At 52.8% G+C, this 13,678-nt stretch overlaps 2 pseudogenes; one reads left to right on the forward strand and one right to left on the reverse strand.

Annotated features, from left to right (window-relative positions):
* Positions 1–3,156, forward strand: part of LOC108536059 (tubulin alpha-3 chain-like) — a 5,575-nt pseudogene extending 2,419 nt beyond the window's left edge.
* A 966-nt stretch (positions 3,157–4,122) lies between these two features.
* The window catches only part of LOC108536060 (mitotic-spindle organizing protein 2B-like), an 11,169-nt pseudogene continuing 1,613 nt past the window's right edge, over positions 4,123–13,678 (reverse strand).

A 13,678-nucleotide genomic window follows, 5' to 3' on the forward strand; every position in this document is an offset into this window, starting at 1 on the left:
TCTCTTTGTAGATGAAGTGCGCACAGGGACCTACAGGCAGCTCTTCCACCCGGAGCAGCTGATCACTGACAAGGAAGATGCAGTCAGTAATTACTCCAGAGGCCATTACACTATCGGCAAGGAGACCTGGTCCTAGACCGGATCCGCAAACTGGTAAGAAGAGAAGGCTTCATGTGGACGTTGTCCTGCATGGGAGAACAGGCCTTGGATGGTGAAGGGAAGGTCATTTTCGCAACACTTAGAGCAGCATCTTGAGTCCGACTGAGTCTGCAACGTCTTACTATGAAGTGTGCGTAGTGATTTGTGCATAGATCTGTATTGTCTGCTTTTCTTTGCTTCAAAGTGTGATGCGTGTTCATTATGGATGGTCTGAATCGATATCCACTCTCAGAGGCAAAGAGAAGTGTCCCTGGCTTGGTGGAGGTTGGTGGTGTGGCTCCCACGGGCATTGGCTCACGTTGTCTGGTTTCTCTCAGGCGGATCTGTGCACCGGACTACAGGGCTTCATCATCTTCCACAGCTTTGGGGGCGGCACTGGCTCTAGGTTCGTGTCTCTGCTCATGGAGTGGCTCTCGGTGGACTACGGGAAGAAGTCCAAGCTAGAGTTTGCCATTTCCCCAGCTCCCCAGGTCTCCACGGCCATGGTGGAGCCCTACAACTCCATCCTGACCACCTACATGACCCTGGAACGTTCTGACTGTGCCTTCATGGTCAACAGCAAAGTCACCTATGACATGTCAGTACAATCTGGACATCAAGTGTCCCACATACACCAACCTCAGTCATCTGATTGGGCAGATCGTGTCCTCCATCACGGCCTCCCTGTGATTCAGTGGGGCCCTGAATGTGGATCTGACAGAATTTCAAACCAACCTGGTGCCATACCCCCATATCCACCTCCCCCTGGCCACCTACGCCCCGGTCATCTCAGCCAAGAAGGCCTACCACGAGCAGCTGTCCGTGGCCGAGATCGCCAATGCCTGCTTTGAGCCAGCCAATCGGATGGTCGCTGTGATCCTCGCCACAGCAAGTACATGGCCTACTGCATGTTGTACCAAGGGGATGTGGTCTCCAAAGATGTCAGTGCAGCTGTCGCCACCATCAAGAGCAAGCGCACTAACCAGTTTGTGGGGTGGTGTCCGACTGGATGTAAGGTAGGACTGGGTGAGGTGGAGTCCTTGTGCTGTCGGGAAGCAGCAGACCTGCAGAATAATGCTGCCTGTGAAGGCCCGCATCCTTTGCTTGTCTGGAACTGTCACCTGCCCCTGTTCCATGGGCTAGGCTTGTGGGCATCAATCAGTGAACCAGAGTGATAATTAATTCAGTGGTGTCTTTTGAACTTCCTTTGTGAGTCATCACACTATATATCTGTAGTGAAGTTTTTGTGTTTTTTTAAGAATAAGGTATTTTTTGGATGATTTTGGTGTCCCTTGCTTGGATAGCAGAATTTGTGTGGAAAAGATAGGTTGAACTTAGTAGAAATTTTATGGGCATTTTGGGGAATCATGTGGATGGTGTATGTATTTTAACTTGGGCATCGTTGTAAACTGCTCTCACTAAGTCCTACTTCATGTAAGTATGTCCACGTTGTGCCGACATGTCATAGGTGGCTTCGTTGTTGACCGTGAAGGCACAGTCAGAATGTCTGTAGAAATTATATCCAATGTAAATGTCCTTTGGAGTGTTTGATTTAAAGAGAGACTATCAAGAATCTTTTTTGATGAAAACAGCACCATCTTTATTTCTCTTTTGGGAAGCCTAGTAGTTTTGGCCTGTGTTTGCCTCAGACAGAAAATCTGTCCCCACCTTCCACTGACACATGGAAGAAAGCTTGTGGTCCCCTTTCAGCTTTTCCAGGAGTTGGTGACTAAATCCTGTCTCCTCTTCCTCTATCAGACCTGTGGGTCCTCTGCTTTGCTTTCCCTGCCTCCTCTGGCTCAGATACCCACTGCCTCTGGGGAGACCACTGCAGTCAGCTCTGACTGGGAATTGCTACTCTGGGCTTCTCTTCCTCTCCTTCAGGGGTTAGCGTGGCTGCTGGACTAGCCACCTAATTTTGTAAGTAAGGTTTTGTCTGAACACAGTCACCACACCCCTTCATTGCAGATCGATTTTGCTGTCCAGCCTCAGAGTGGGGTAGGTGTGACAGAGCCCATGTGCCTGTAAGGCCTAGAATTTGTATGATCTTGTCATTTATAGAACGGTTTGTTGACCACGGCTCTAGTTGACCCCATGCACTACTCAGGATGTGTTATTCCCAAGTTCTGAAACTTGGAATGCTTCTCTTTTGGTTCCCAGGTGTGGTGGCATGTCACTTCCTACTCAAGCAAACACACGGACTACTCTTGCTGCTGCGGTAGCTTCATTCAAGTGATCTTTGACCTGTCACCTTTGCATATTTCACAGCGGCTTGTTTGGTGGGACAGCATGGGGTATGACCTTCCCCGTGGTATCACAGTTGTGTACTCAGAATCTATCTGGGTGGAAAAAGTTTAGCTATGGAATTTCATGACTGTCTTGTAGAACCCTCTGGAGTAAATAATCTATAAAGAGGACAGGCAGGGTACATTTTCAGAGGGAAGACAGTCTTCACCTGGGCACCTATCACATGTCACAGTTGCTAGGACACAGCCCTTCAGGCAGCTTGGGACCCTGCCAGGGTGGCCACCTCAAGGCTCCTTTCTCTTTATTCTTTGTCTAGAACCGTCACCCTGCCTGGCACAGAGAAGGGCTTAGTGAGGTTTGTGGGGTGAACTGAGCATTCTCCTGGTCACCTACAGGGTGTCTTCTGTGTGAGGAAAAGTAGCCACCATTTCTAGGTTTGTTACAAGCTTCATGGACTGCTTTCTTTCCCTTCTCTGGCAGGTGGGCATTAACTACCAGCCCCTGATGGTGGTCCCTGGGGGAAACCTGGCTAAGTTGCAATGCGCCATGTGCATGCTAAGCAACATCATAGCCATCACCAAGACCTAGGCCTGTCTAGACCATAAGTTTGGTCTCATGTATGCCAGGCAGGCCTTTGTGCACTGGTACACGGGGGAAGGCATGGCGGAGGGGGAGTCCTCTGAGGCTCAAAAGGACCTGGCAGCTCTGGGGGATTATGAAGAGGTGGGTGTGGATTCCGTGGAAGCGGAGGCTGAAGAAGGCGAAGAATAGCGAGGGGAGTGTGCGGTGGACTCTCTCCTGCCACCCCCACCATGGCTGCTTTCAAGCTGTTTGCAATCAAAGTTTCTCTACAAAACCAAGACCTCTGTGTGTCATGCTGCTTGGCTCTGCCTACAGGAGCAGGTGGGACCCCAGAGCCTGCGTGGACAGTCAGTGGGGTCCCAGCCTGCCCTGCTGACACGGGGTTGGGGTGCAGCACGAGTGTATGTCCTTAAGAAGCTGCCATGGAAGTACTTGACCCAGGGGAAACAGTGTTTCTCCAAGCCAAGCGTTCAGTGGATAGGTTTCCTCAATTCTAGGAAAGCTAAGTCAGGGTTTCAACTGCATTTGCACTTTCTGGGGCTTGTCTATTAATGGGATGTGCTGGCTAAAAAGAAGAGCCTAGAAGTAGAGTGTTTAAATCTGAGGTATGTGAATGGGGCTTGTCCATGAAATCCCTAAAGCTGTGGGTCAAATGTGTAAGGTCAGGACATTTTAGAAGGGGGAAGGAGTGTTACTGAGTTCTCCACAGTGTTTGTGACCCACAGAAGGTCACAACACACCCATCCTGACCCCCACTGCTCCACGGTAATGTGGAAGGCAGCGTTTGCCCTCTAGGTACACACGCGGTCACCTTGCCCCTCAGCACTGTCAGCTGTCTTGGTAGAAAACCTCGCACTTCAAGTGAAGCATGTTGACGTCTGTTTATAGAAGACCTGGGAATCCAGGTATTTTTTCTCAGAACCAAAGTCAGCTCCGGGAAGTTGACTCACGGTGAAGTGACCTGGCTAGTTCAGCTGTGGCACAACCAGGACCTGCACAAAAACCTCATTGTAAGTTTGTGCCATAATATCATCAAAAACCAGCAGAGAACATATGACCCGGACACTCTGCGTCTCAGAAAGGCTTATTATCAACTGAAGGAGACAACATGTAGCCTTTGCTGGGGACAGTGGTCTGACAAGTCTCTGGCCCATCCTAGGTGCTGCCCCGCATAGGGCTCTTCCCAGGCCTGCCCCATGTGGGCAGCCTGGTAGCGCTGGGCTGGCAGGGTGTCCCCTGGCTGGATCCTTTGCGGCCGCTGCATTCCAACAGGGCCACCGCTCCCCTGAGGGAGGTGCTGCCTTTGTTTCTCCCTGAGGAGACACAAAGCACAACCAATAGGGACAAGCGAGCCCTGTAACTGCAGCACCTACTGAACTGTGCTCCTTGAGCAACATTTGTGTCTGCACATTTCCCTCAAAGCCACTTCAAGCTGAAGGCCCTGTATCAGTCCCGAGTCCTGAGGCTCAGAACCGCCAAAGGCAGGTCATGCCCCAGAAGCCTTTGGCCAGGGGTTTATTTAGGGAAGGGTAAGCGCGGCTGGTCCATACCTGGCCTGGACAAGGAACCTGGTCTGCCCTGATGGTGCCAGCAGCAGCAGGGACTTGCCGCTTCACCCTCTAGGTGTGTTCACGCTGAACTGTACATCTGAGCTGCCTCAAACGGTGACAGGCAAGAAACACCGCAGTCACCAAGTACTGGAATCGGGTTTCTGACTTTGATTTTGGAAGTTCTCACATTGTTTCCTACCGACCCCAGTGTTCTGCAAACAGTGGTCAAGGCTCTTGCTTTTAGGTTTAGCTACTGGATTTCATGACTGGGTTCCTGCTGTGGTCTGAATGCTTGTGTCCCTCTGACCACCAGAGAGTCTCAGATGAAGACCACCAGTTCAGATTTCCCTTGATTTCTAATTTGCTTACTCTTTTTTGTGAAGATAGGAAGATCTGCAACCACACTTGGGCCAGAGCTTTATTTTGATGGATGGATTTCCCTGGGCTTGATGTTGTCGGCATCAGCAAGACTGAGAGGACCCTCCAGGGCACAAATGTGCCTGCATAGACGGCTTGCCCGTGGGGTCACAGCCCCTGATGTGGAGTGCCTTGGCCAGGGCTCTCCTCTGCTCCAGCCCGGTCTGTCCCATGGGCTGTAACCAGGGCATGTGTCCCCCATTTTGTCCCCCCACCTTTTCCTTTGTCCTGACCAAGAGTGTGCCTTGACTGCTCTGTGACCTGGTCAGCTGCATGTTCCCCCTGCAGGCTAGAACCCTAGCTGGGGCCTTGCTTCTTACCAGACACTGATAAACATGTTGTTTGTTGCCTGAAACACTGAAAGATCTGACATGTTGCTAAGCATGTGGAAACTGGCCCCCCCCAGCCAAATTCCTTGCACCCTCATATAAATTCCACACCCCACCCCCACACCGCAGCATGCCTAGGCAGAAACCTCCTTCCTGGCTGTCCCTCGTGAGGCCATACTGCAGCCCTGTGAGTATGGAAGTTCCCCTAACAAATGCTTTGGACTGACCACCCTGGCGTTAAATGCTTCTGCATTGGGAATCCCACTGGCTCTCATCCCAGCTGGCTCTCGGTCACCCAAGTGGAAGGTCTGGGGCAGTCCCTTGCGGGAGCTCTCCTGCCACCACTTTTGGGGTGACACCAGCTGACAGTTCAGCCAACAGAACACCCAGCCTCAATCCTGGTTCTTCCCTGGCCTCTTACCAAGTTTAGTCAAATAGCCGGCAACGGGAAACCGCGCTCTTGGAGAAAAGATGTAACCGGGTGTTTTAGGGATCCATCAGGACATTTCTGTTTCACCATTTGTCACCTTGAACAAGTGGAGGCTCCTGTGTCTGAGACGCCATGGATCTTGGCTACTCCAGAGGTCACTCCAGCTCCCTTTCCACGCCAATACTGAAAACAAAATTCTCCCCAAACCCCTGCAGGGATAGGACAACCTTCTTGTGAGAGTTTCTGGGGAGTTCTTCCTCAGAGAATGAGATCTTTGCTGCTCGGTGAGTGGTGAAGGTTATGGTGGTGTCATGCTTGGAACTCTGTCAGCTTGGCACACTCAACTCAAGAAAGATGGAGTCAGGGTTGCCCAGAACCAAGGAGGGGCGCAGCCAGAAGCATGTGGTGGGTGAAGTTTGGCCACCTCAGTCTACCAGTGACTCGTGAAAAAGGCACAAGGCAGAGAATGGCCACTACGTATTTCCTTTGGTACAAACTGCCATTATTTTAGTCTCCACTGACTGGACCGTCTTCCATGAGCAGATGGGCCCCACCACCCTGCAGCAGCTCCCACAATGGGCCAGCATCCTCCTCTGAGGCCACAGTCCCTCTGCGGGCCAGGCCAGACGGAGTCAGATCGTCTGTAGCCGTGGTGTTTAGGTGCCCACGTGCTCTCAGGGTGACTAACTCCCACCTCCCCACAGCACACGGCAGGGCAGCCTGCAGACCTGGGCCTAACTCAGAGCTAGCTTCCCTTCAGCTTGGTGCCATCTGAGCTTCCTCTCTTCCCCTCAGTAATGACTCGGTCCCTTTTGGAAACAAGCATGAGAGGGAAACAGAAAGGAGGAAAGAAGTTTTTTTTTTTTTTTGAGATGGAGTCTTGCTCTGTCACCCAGGCTGGAGTACAGTGGTGTGATCTCGGCTCACTGCAAGCTCCGCCTTCCAGATTCACACCATTCTCCTGCCTCAGCCTCCCAAGTAGCTGGGACTACAGGTGCCTGCCACCATACCCGGCTAAATTTTTTTGTATTTTTAGTAGAGATGGGGTTTCACCGTGTTAGCCAGGATGGCCTCGATCTCCTGACCTTATGATCCACCCACCTCAGCCTCCCAAAGTGCTGGGATTACAGGCGTGAGCCACAGTGCCTGGCCAATAAGGGTTTAAATTTTTTTTTTTTTTTTTTTTGGTTTTAGAGACTGAGTCTTTTTTTATTTTGTTTTGTTTTGTTTTGAGACGAGTCTCACTCTGTCTCCCAGGCTGGAGTGCAGTGGCACCATCTCAGTTCACTACAAGCTCTGCCTCCCGGGTTCACGCCATTCTCCTGTCTCAGCCTCCTGAGTAGCTGGGACTACAGGTGCTCGCCACTGTGCCCACTGTGCTAATTTTTTTTTTTTGTATTTTTGGTAGAGACGGGGTTTCACCATGGTCTCGAACTCCTGACCCCGTGATCTGCCTGCCTTGGCCTCTCAAAGTGTTGGGAATACAGGTGTGAGCCACCGCGCCAGGCCTAGAGACTGAGTCTTGCTCTGTCACCTGAGCTGGAGTGCAGTGATGCAATTACAGTTCAGTGCAGCCTTGAAGTCATGGCCTCAAGCAGTAGCTGGGACTGCAAGCATGTGGCCACACCTGACTAATAATGCTTATCTTTAAATCTGACAGGGCTGACAAACCCTGGAAATATGAAACCAACATAACTTTAAGCCATAATGGATATTAAGAAAACAATTCTGGGAAATACGAAATAAACAGCCTTGTTGCACACACACACACACACACACACACAAAGAAAGAAAAGAAAACAATTCTGGAACCCTTCAACAATCATGTGCTCTTGGGGTTAGTGGGGAGCCCTGTTCAAGCCTCCCCACTTTATGAAGGACGAGGAGGCCCGGAAGAGAATGGCCTACAGCGTCTTGCAGTGGGAAAACCAGCTTTTTTAGCTCTGCTCCCTTGGGAGGGGCTACTGAGTCAGACGGGTTGGACAGTGGGGTTGAACCAAGTGTGGCTGCAGGTTGGGGTGGGAGGTTGGGGTGACTGATACCCCCAGGCCTGGTCCCTGGAGGGTCCTCCTATGAACCAAAAATAGTCAATGTCCACTGAATGTTAAAACAGACTTCACACTGTAATCCCAGTGGTTTGGGAGGCTGAGGCAGGAGGATCCCTTGAGGCCAAGAGTTCAAGACCAGCCTGGGCAAAAAAGTGAGACCCTATCTCTAACCTCCCCCCCCCCAAAAAAAGATAAACAAAAGCCGTGTGTGGTGGCCTGCACCTGTAGTTCCAGTTACTCAGGAGGCTGAGGTGGGAGGATCACTTGAACCCAGGAGTTTGAGGCTGCAGTGAGCCATGATTGCACCACTGCAGGGAGGGAGGGAGGGAGGGATGGAGACTACCTCTAAAAACAAAAAAATTAGATTAACAAAACTTAAAATATAAAATAAAAAAACAACAAAACCAAAACAGCCTGGCTCATTCTCTTCAAGGTCAGTGCTCCTGCTACTCTGAAACCAGCTGGTGGCCACTCCGCATTCTGTGAGCCCCTAACGAAGCAAACCCCAAAATGCAGCTGCCTGTCAGCCTCCCATGATCTGGGGAATCCCTGAAACTGTGGAGTGGGCCAGACCAAGGTGGGACGTCCTCTGCCATTTACCTTTGGTGTGGCCTGTGCGAGCCTGGCTCCCTACCGTTTCCCATCTGGGCAGAGCTGGCTGGGGAATGAGGATCTGTCCCTTCTTGCTGGTCCGCAAGGGTGGCCTTTCTGGTTTTGTAGTGGCAGCGCGACCTTGCGGCGACATGGGCTGACCAACATTTATGTTAGGAAGGAAAACGGGCAGAGGTGAGGTAAGAGAACTGAGAGGGAAGGAAACCACCACTGGCCCTGCTTGAGAAGCAGCCGCAGCCAGGGCAGGTGGCATCAGCAGTGGTGTCTCACCAGCGGGGCGGGGGGCTGCCCAGCAGACCTGTTAGTCTGTGGCTCACCTAATGCTCCCGTCGGACACTCACGACATGCCTTCAGCAACCCCAAGCCAGGGGTGTGAGCCACACATGCAATTTTTTATTTATTTTTATTTTTTGAGACGGAGTTTTGCTTTTGTTGTCCAGGCTGGAGTGCAATGGTGCAATCTCCACTCACCACAACCTCTGCCTCCCAGGCTCAAGCGATTCTCCTGCCTTACCCTCCCAAGTAGCTGGGACTACAGGCATGTGCCACCACACCTGGCTCATTTTGTGTTTTTAGTAGAGACAGGGTTTCACCATGTTGGTCAGGCTGGTCTCAAACTCCTGACCTCAGGTGATCCACCAGCCTCAGCCTCCCAAAGTGCTAGGATTACAGGCATCAGCCAACGCCCCCAGCCACAATTTAAAATTTTCTGGTAACCACTAGAAAATTAAATTTCTAGTGAAATTAATTCAAATAATATATTTCAATTAACCCAAAATATCCAACATATTATAATTTCAACATGTAATCAGTACATAAGTTATTCATAAAATGTTGCAATCACTTTTTTTTCCTTTTTATTTAAATAGAGATGGGATTTCACCATATTTCCTAGGCCAGTCTCAAACTCCTGGACTCAAGTGATCCACCCACCTTAGCCTCCCGAAGTGCTGAAATTACAGGTATGAGCCACTGCGCCTGGACTGCATTCACTTTTGTTCTTTTGTTTGTAGAGACTGGATCTTGCTATGTTGCCCAGGCTGGTCTTGAACTCCTGGTCTCAAGTGATTCTCCTGCCTCTGCCTCCCAGTGTTGGGATTATAGCCGTGAGCCACCATGCCCTGTATTCACTTTTGTACCAGTCCCTTGGCACCTGCTGTGCATAACACGCAGTGCAGTGACCATGCCAGCCATATATAGCTCGTGGTTCCTGCATCAGGCAGCACAGCTTATGTGAGACTCACGGCTTCCACATAGCAAATGTCATCATCTTACATGCTCTGGACAACTTTTTTGTTTTTGAGATGGAGTTCACGGTCTGTCGCCCAGGCAGGAGTGCAGTGGTGCGAACTCGGCTCACTGCAAGCTCTGCCTCCTGGGTTCCGCCATTCTCCTGCCTCAGCCTCCCGAGTAGCTGGGACTATAGGCGCCTGCCACCACGCCCGGTTAATTTTTCTTTTTTTGTATTTTTTTAATAGAGACGGGGTTTCGCCATGTTAGCCAGGATGGTCTGGATCTCGACCTTGTGATCCACCCGCCTCAGCCTCCCAAAGCGCTGGGATCACAGGCTTGAGCCACCGCTCCTGGCTCTGGACAACTTTTAAAAATGTGTAGTTTCCCTAAACTTAAAAGACTGCTTGACTGAATTTACTTTTCCCTCAATGACTCCATACCCTCACCACGACAAGCATCACCCCCTGTTCTTCCGGGGTCTTCTGTTTCCCCCTCCCTGTGGGTATGAGTGAGCCTGTTGGTGGTGGTCCTTGCAGGCTCTCTGGATGGCTGGGGACAGGCATCCAGAGAAGCCTGGGCGCCTGCTGCAGTTCACAGAGGCAGGCTTGAGTGGGCCTGGCCCACGGCCTGGAGAACTCCACACCTGAGTCATGTGTGAAATCCATGGCCTCCATGTCCCCCAGGTGGATCACTCTGACAACATCCCCTTATGTTCTCCAGATTCTGCCATTACTGGGACAGCAGAGCTCCGTGTGTTCAGATGTTGCAACATGCGGGCATCAGACAGCTCTCGGTATCCCATCTGCTGGCTCTACCTCTTACTCCGCAGCACACTCCTGGAGTGGCCCCATCTCTGCCCCACTCCCCTCCACCTTCTCCCCAGGTTCCCCTCTATCCCCACGGGGCATCCCCCCAGGGCCTCTGTGCCCTCATATCCTGGCCTTCTGCTGCTCAGCCTACAGGACAGAGCCCTCAAAGAGCAAAGACCCTGAGGGGTCCAGCAGGCCAGGTCACTCCTGTCCTCGTGCTTTGGGCTTCCTCCCACTTCTCTTGGAGCCCCCCTTCACTCACATGGCACCCCTGATCCTTCTGGTCCCTCTATGCCCGTGTTCCCAGAGCCACGACTCCCGCATACATTGAGATGGAGTCTCGCTCTGTCTCCCAGGCTGCAGTGCAGTGCCGTGATCTCACCTCACTGCAACCTCCGCCTCCCGGGTTCAAGTGTTTCTCATGACTCAGCCTCCCGAGTGGCTGGAACTGTGCCACAACACCTGGCTAATTTTTGTTTGTTTGTTTGTAGAGATGGGTTTTTGCCATGTTGGCCAGGCTGGTCTCTAACTCTAGACCTCAGGCCATCCACCCGCCTTGGTCTCCCAAAGTGCTGGGATTACAGGCATGAGCCACCGTGCCTGGCCCCTGAATACATCTTGACTGTGTCCTGCCATCTCCCTCCTCCCGCCCTGGGCCCACCAGCGCCTGGACAGCACTCTGCCTCACCCACCGCCTCCCACCACCGCAGCTCACACCTTCGTGGCCCTGTTGACCCTCCTATCCCACCCTGTGTAACCCTTACTGCTCTCCTGCTCAGAAACCTCCTCCTGTCTCCATCACGGGTGGTTTTTCTCGCCACCTCTCACTGGACCAAGTGTGACCATCTCACTTCCCTGCCAGGCTTTCTGCACTGAGAGCTGGGCCCAGCACCCAGAATTCCTGACTGAGTGGCAATATCCCCTGGAATGACAAGGACTCTGTTCCCAGTTTGTTCTTCCCCTTGCAAACCTGTCCTTCAATTGCTCATCTCAGCCTGCAGTCCGTGCACTACCCCGGCCTGTCCCTCAGCCCCTTCCCACCTTCCCTTGGGCCTGAGCTCTGGGTGGCAGTGAGGTGGGCGCTGTGGGGAGGAGCATACAGGAGGTGTGACCAGAACCCCCTGGGCTCTCACAGGCCCCTGGTGCTGGGTCCCTGGTCTCATCACAGCTGGTGACACCTGGAAGGTGGCCCCATCTCAGGAGTGAGGCGGGCAAGGGGGCTGAGTGCTGGAGTGTGGTCAGGGGACCAGCACACAGCATCTGTGTGGTGCTGCCCAGGACGCTTGGGGAGGGCGGGAGCCTCTGTTTCAGCCTCCAGACTTCCTGTCGGGAGAGGGGATAGCTTCTAAGAGGCCGAGGTGTTTGTCACGCCTGGGGCTGTGCTCTCCAGCACAGCACACCACCCCTCGGCCTGCTGTCCTCCCCTGGGGTGGGGGGAGTTCTTTACAGGGCACAAGTCTCACTCACCACAGTTCACCTCTGGGGTGTGGGGTGTTGATCCTATCCCCGGATGCCAGCCCAACTGTGGGCCATACCATGTCTCTAATAAACAGAGCCACAAATCGTGCCCTGTCGCTAAGCTGCAGGGCAGCGATGGCCCACATGGTCCTGCCCTTGCAGCTTACAGATTTTCCTGCCTCCTGGGGCCAGGCACTTTCCATGGAAACAAGGGAGAGCACCAACCCCCAGAGATAAGTCAATAAACGCGACCTGAGAAAGAACAGGCAGCAAGAGAGGCGGAGGGAATGGGGCAGGGCTGGAGAGAAAGGTGAGTGCGTGGCAGCCAGGCTGTGGGGCAGAACCCGAGAGGCTGCAGGCCGAGGGCCCGAGGAAAAAGTGGGCCTCGCAGTGGGGCTACTGTTCCTGGCAGAGAGAAAGGAGGCCTCTGGAGGTTACAGAGAGACACAAAGAGAACAGAGCATGGGGTCAGTGAGGCCAGTGCACAGTTGCCTGGGGCCTCTCAGGGGATGGTAATGGATGCCCAGGCCCTGCCCCCATGGGGACAGCGTGCTCTCCACCCCTTCTCAGGATGCCTGTGTGGGTGTCCTCATGCTTCCAGGCAGGGAGCCAGCTCTGAGCCTCCTTCCAGTGGCCTGGGAGGTTCTGCTGCCTTTCAGAGGGAGCCGTCAGGAGCAGAAGCAACACGTGGGGAGGATGAGCAGGGACCGAGGCTCCATGACAAATCAAGGCCTCAGCATCTGCTGGTCAGCCCCAGCCACCATGCTGGACAGAGGAGGCCCTTCAGGTCCCACAGGTCTCTGCCCCCTGGGAGTTCTGCCTCTGACTCCCATCCTGCAATCCTCAGAGGGAAGCTGGCCAGGGCTGGTGAAGCCCCTGCACAGGAACCTGGGCCCAGGTGGGGTACAGGCAGGGGGTGGCGGGAAGACCTCTGCCTGCCCTGCTTCCTGGGCACTTCCCTGGTGGCTGTAATGCCACAAGACAGGGACCAAAATTGTGCTTTTTTTTTTTTTAATTTTTAATTAAAAAAATTTTTTTTGAGAGGAGTCTCACTCGGTCACCCAGGCTGGAGTGTAATGGCATAATCGCAGCTCACTGCAACCTCCGCCTCCTGGGTTCAAGCGATTCTCTTGCCTCAGCCTCCAGACTAGCTGGGATTACAAGTGTGCACCACCACTCCCAGCTAATTTTTGTATTTTTAGTAGAGACAGGGTTTTACCATTTTGGCTACGCTGGTTTCCAACTCTTGACCTCAAATGATTCGCCGGCCTTAGCCTTCCAAAATGCTGGGATCACAGGCCTGAGCCACCAATCCTGGCTCAAAACTGTCTTTTAAAAAAACTTTTATTGGCCGGGCGCGGTGGCTCAAGCCTGTAATCCCAGCACTTTGGGAGGCCAAGACGGGCGGATCACGAGGTCAGGAGATCGAGACCATCCTGGCTAACACAGTGAAACCCCGTCTCTACTAAAAAAATACAAAAAACTAGCCGGACGAGGTGGCGGGCGCCTGTAGTCCCAGCTACTGGGGAGGCTGAGGCAGGAGAATGGCGTGAACCCGGGAGGCGGAGTTCGCAGTGTGCCGAGATCCGGCCACTGCACTCCAGCCTGGGCGACAGAGCGAGACTCTGCCTCAAAAACAAACAAACAAACAAAAAAAAAACTTTTATTTTGTGGGGCCGGGCGCGGTGGCTCACGCCTGTAATCCCAGCACTTTGGGAGGCCAAGGCCAGCGGATCACGAGGTCAAGAGATCAAGACATCCTGGCCAACATGGTAAAACCCTGTCTCTGCTAAAATGCAAAATATTAGCTGGGCGTGGTGGCGGG

This window comes from Rhinopithecus bieti, unplaced genomic scaffold (genome assembly GCF_001698545.2).
Source record: "Rhinopithecus bieti isolate Rb0 unplaced genomic scaffold, ASM169854v2 scaffold_13317, whole genome shotgun sequence".
Classification (NCBI taxonomy): domain Eukaryota; kingdom Metazoa; phylum Chordata; class Mammalia; order Primates; family Cercopithecidae; genus Rhinopithecus; species Rhinopithecus bieti.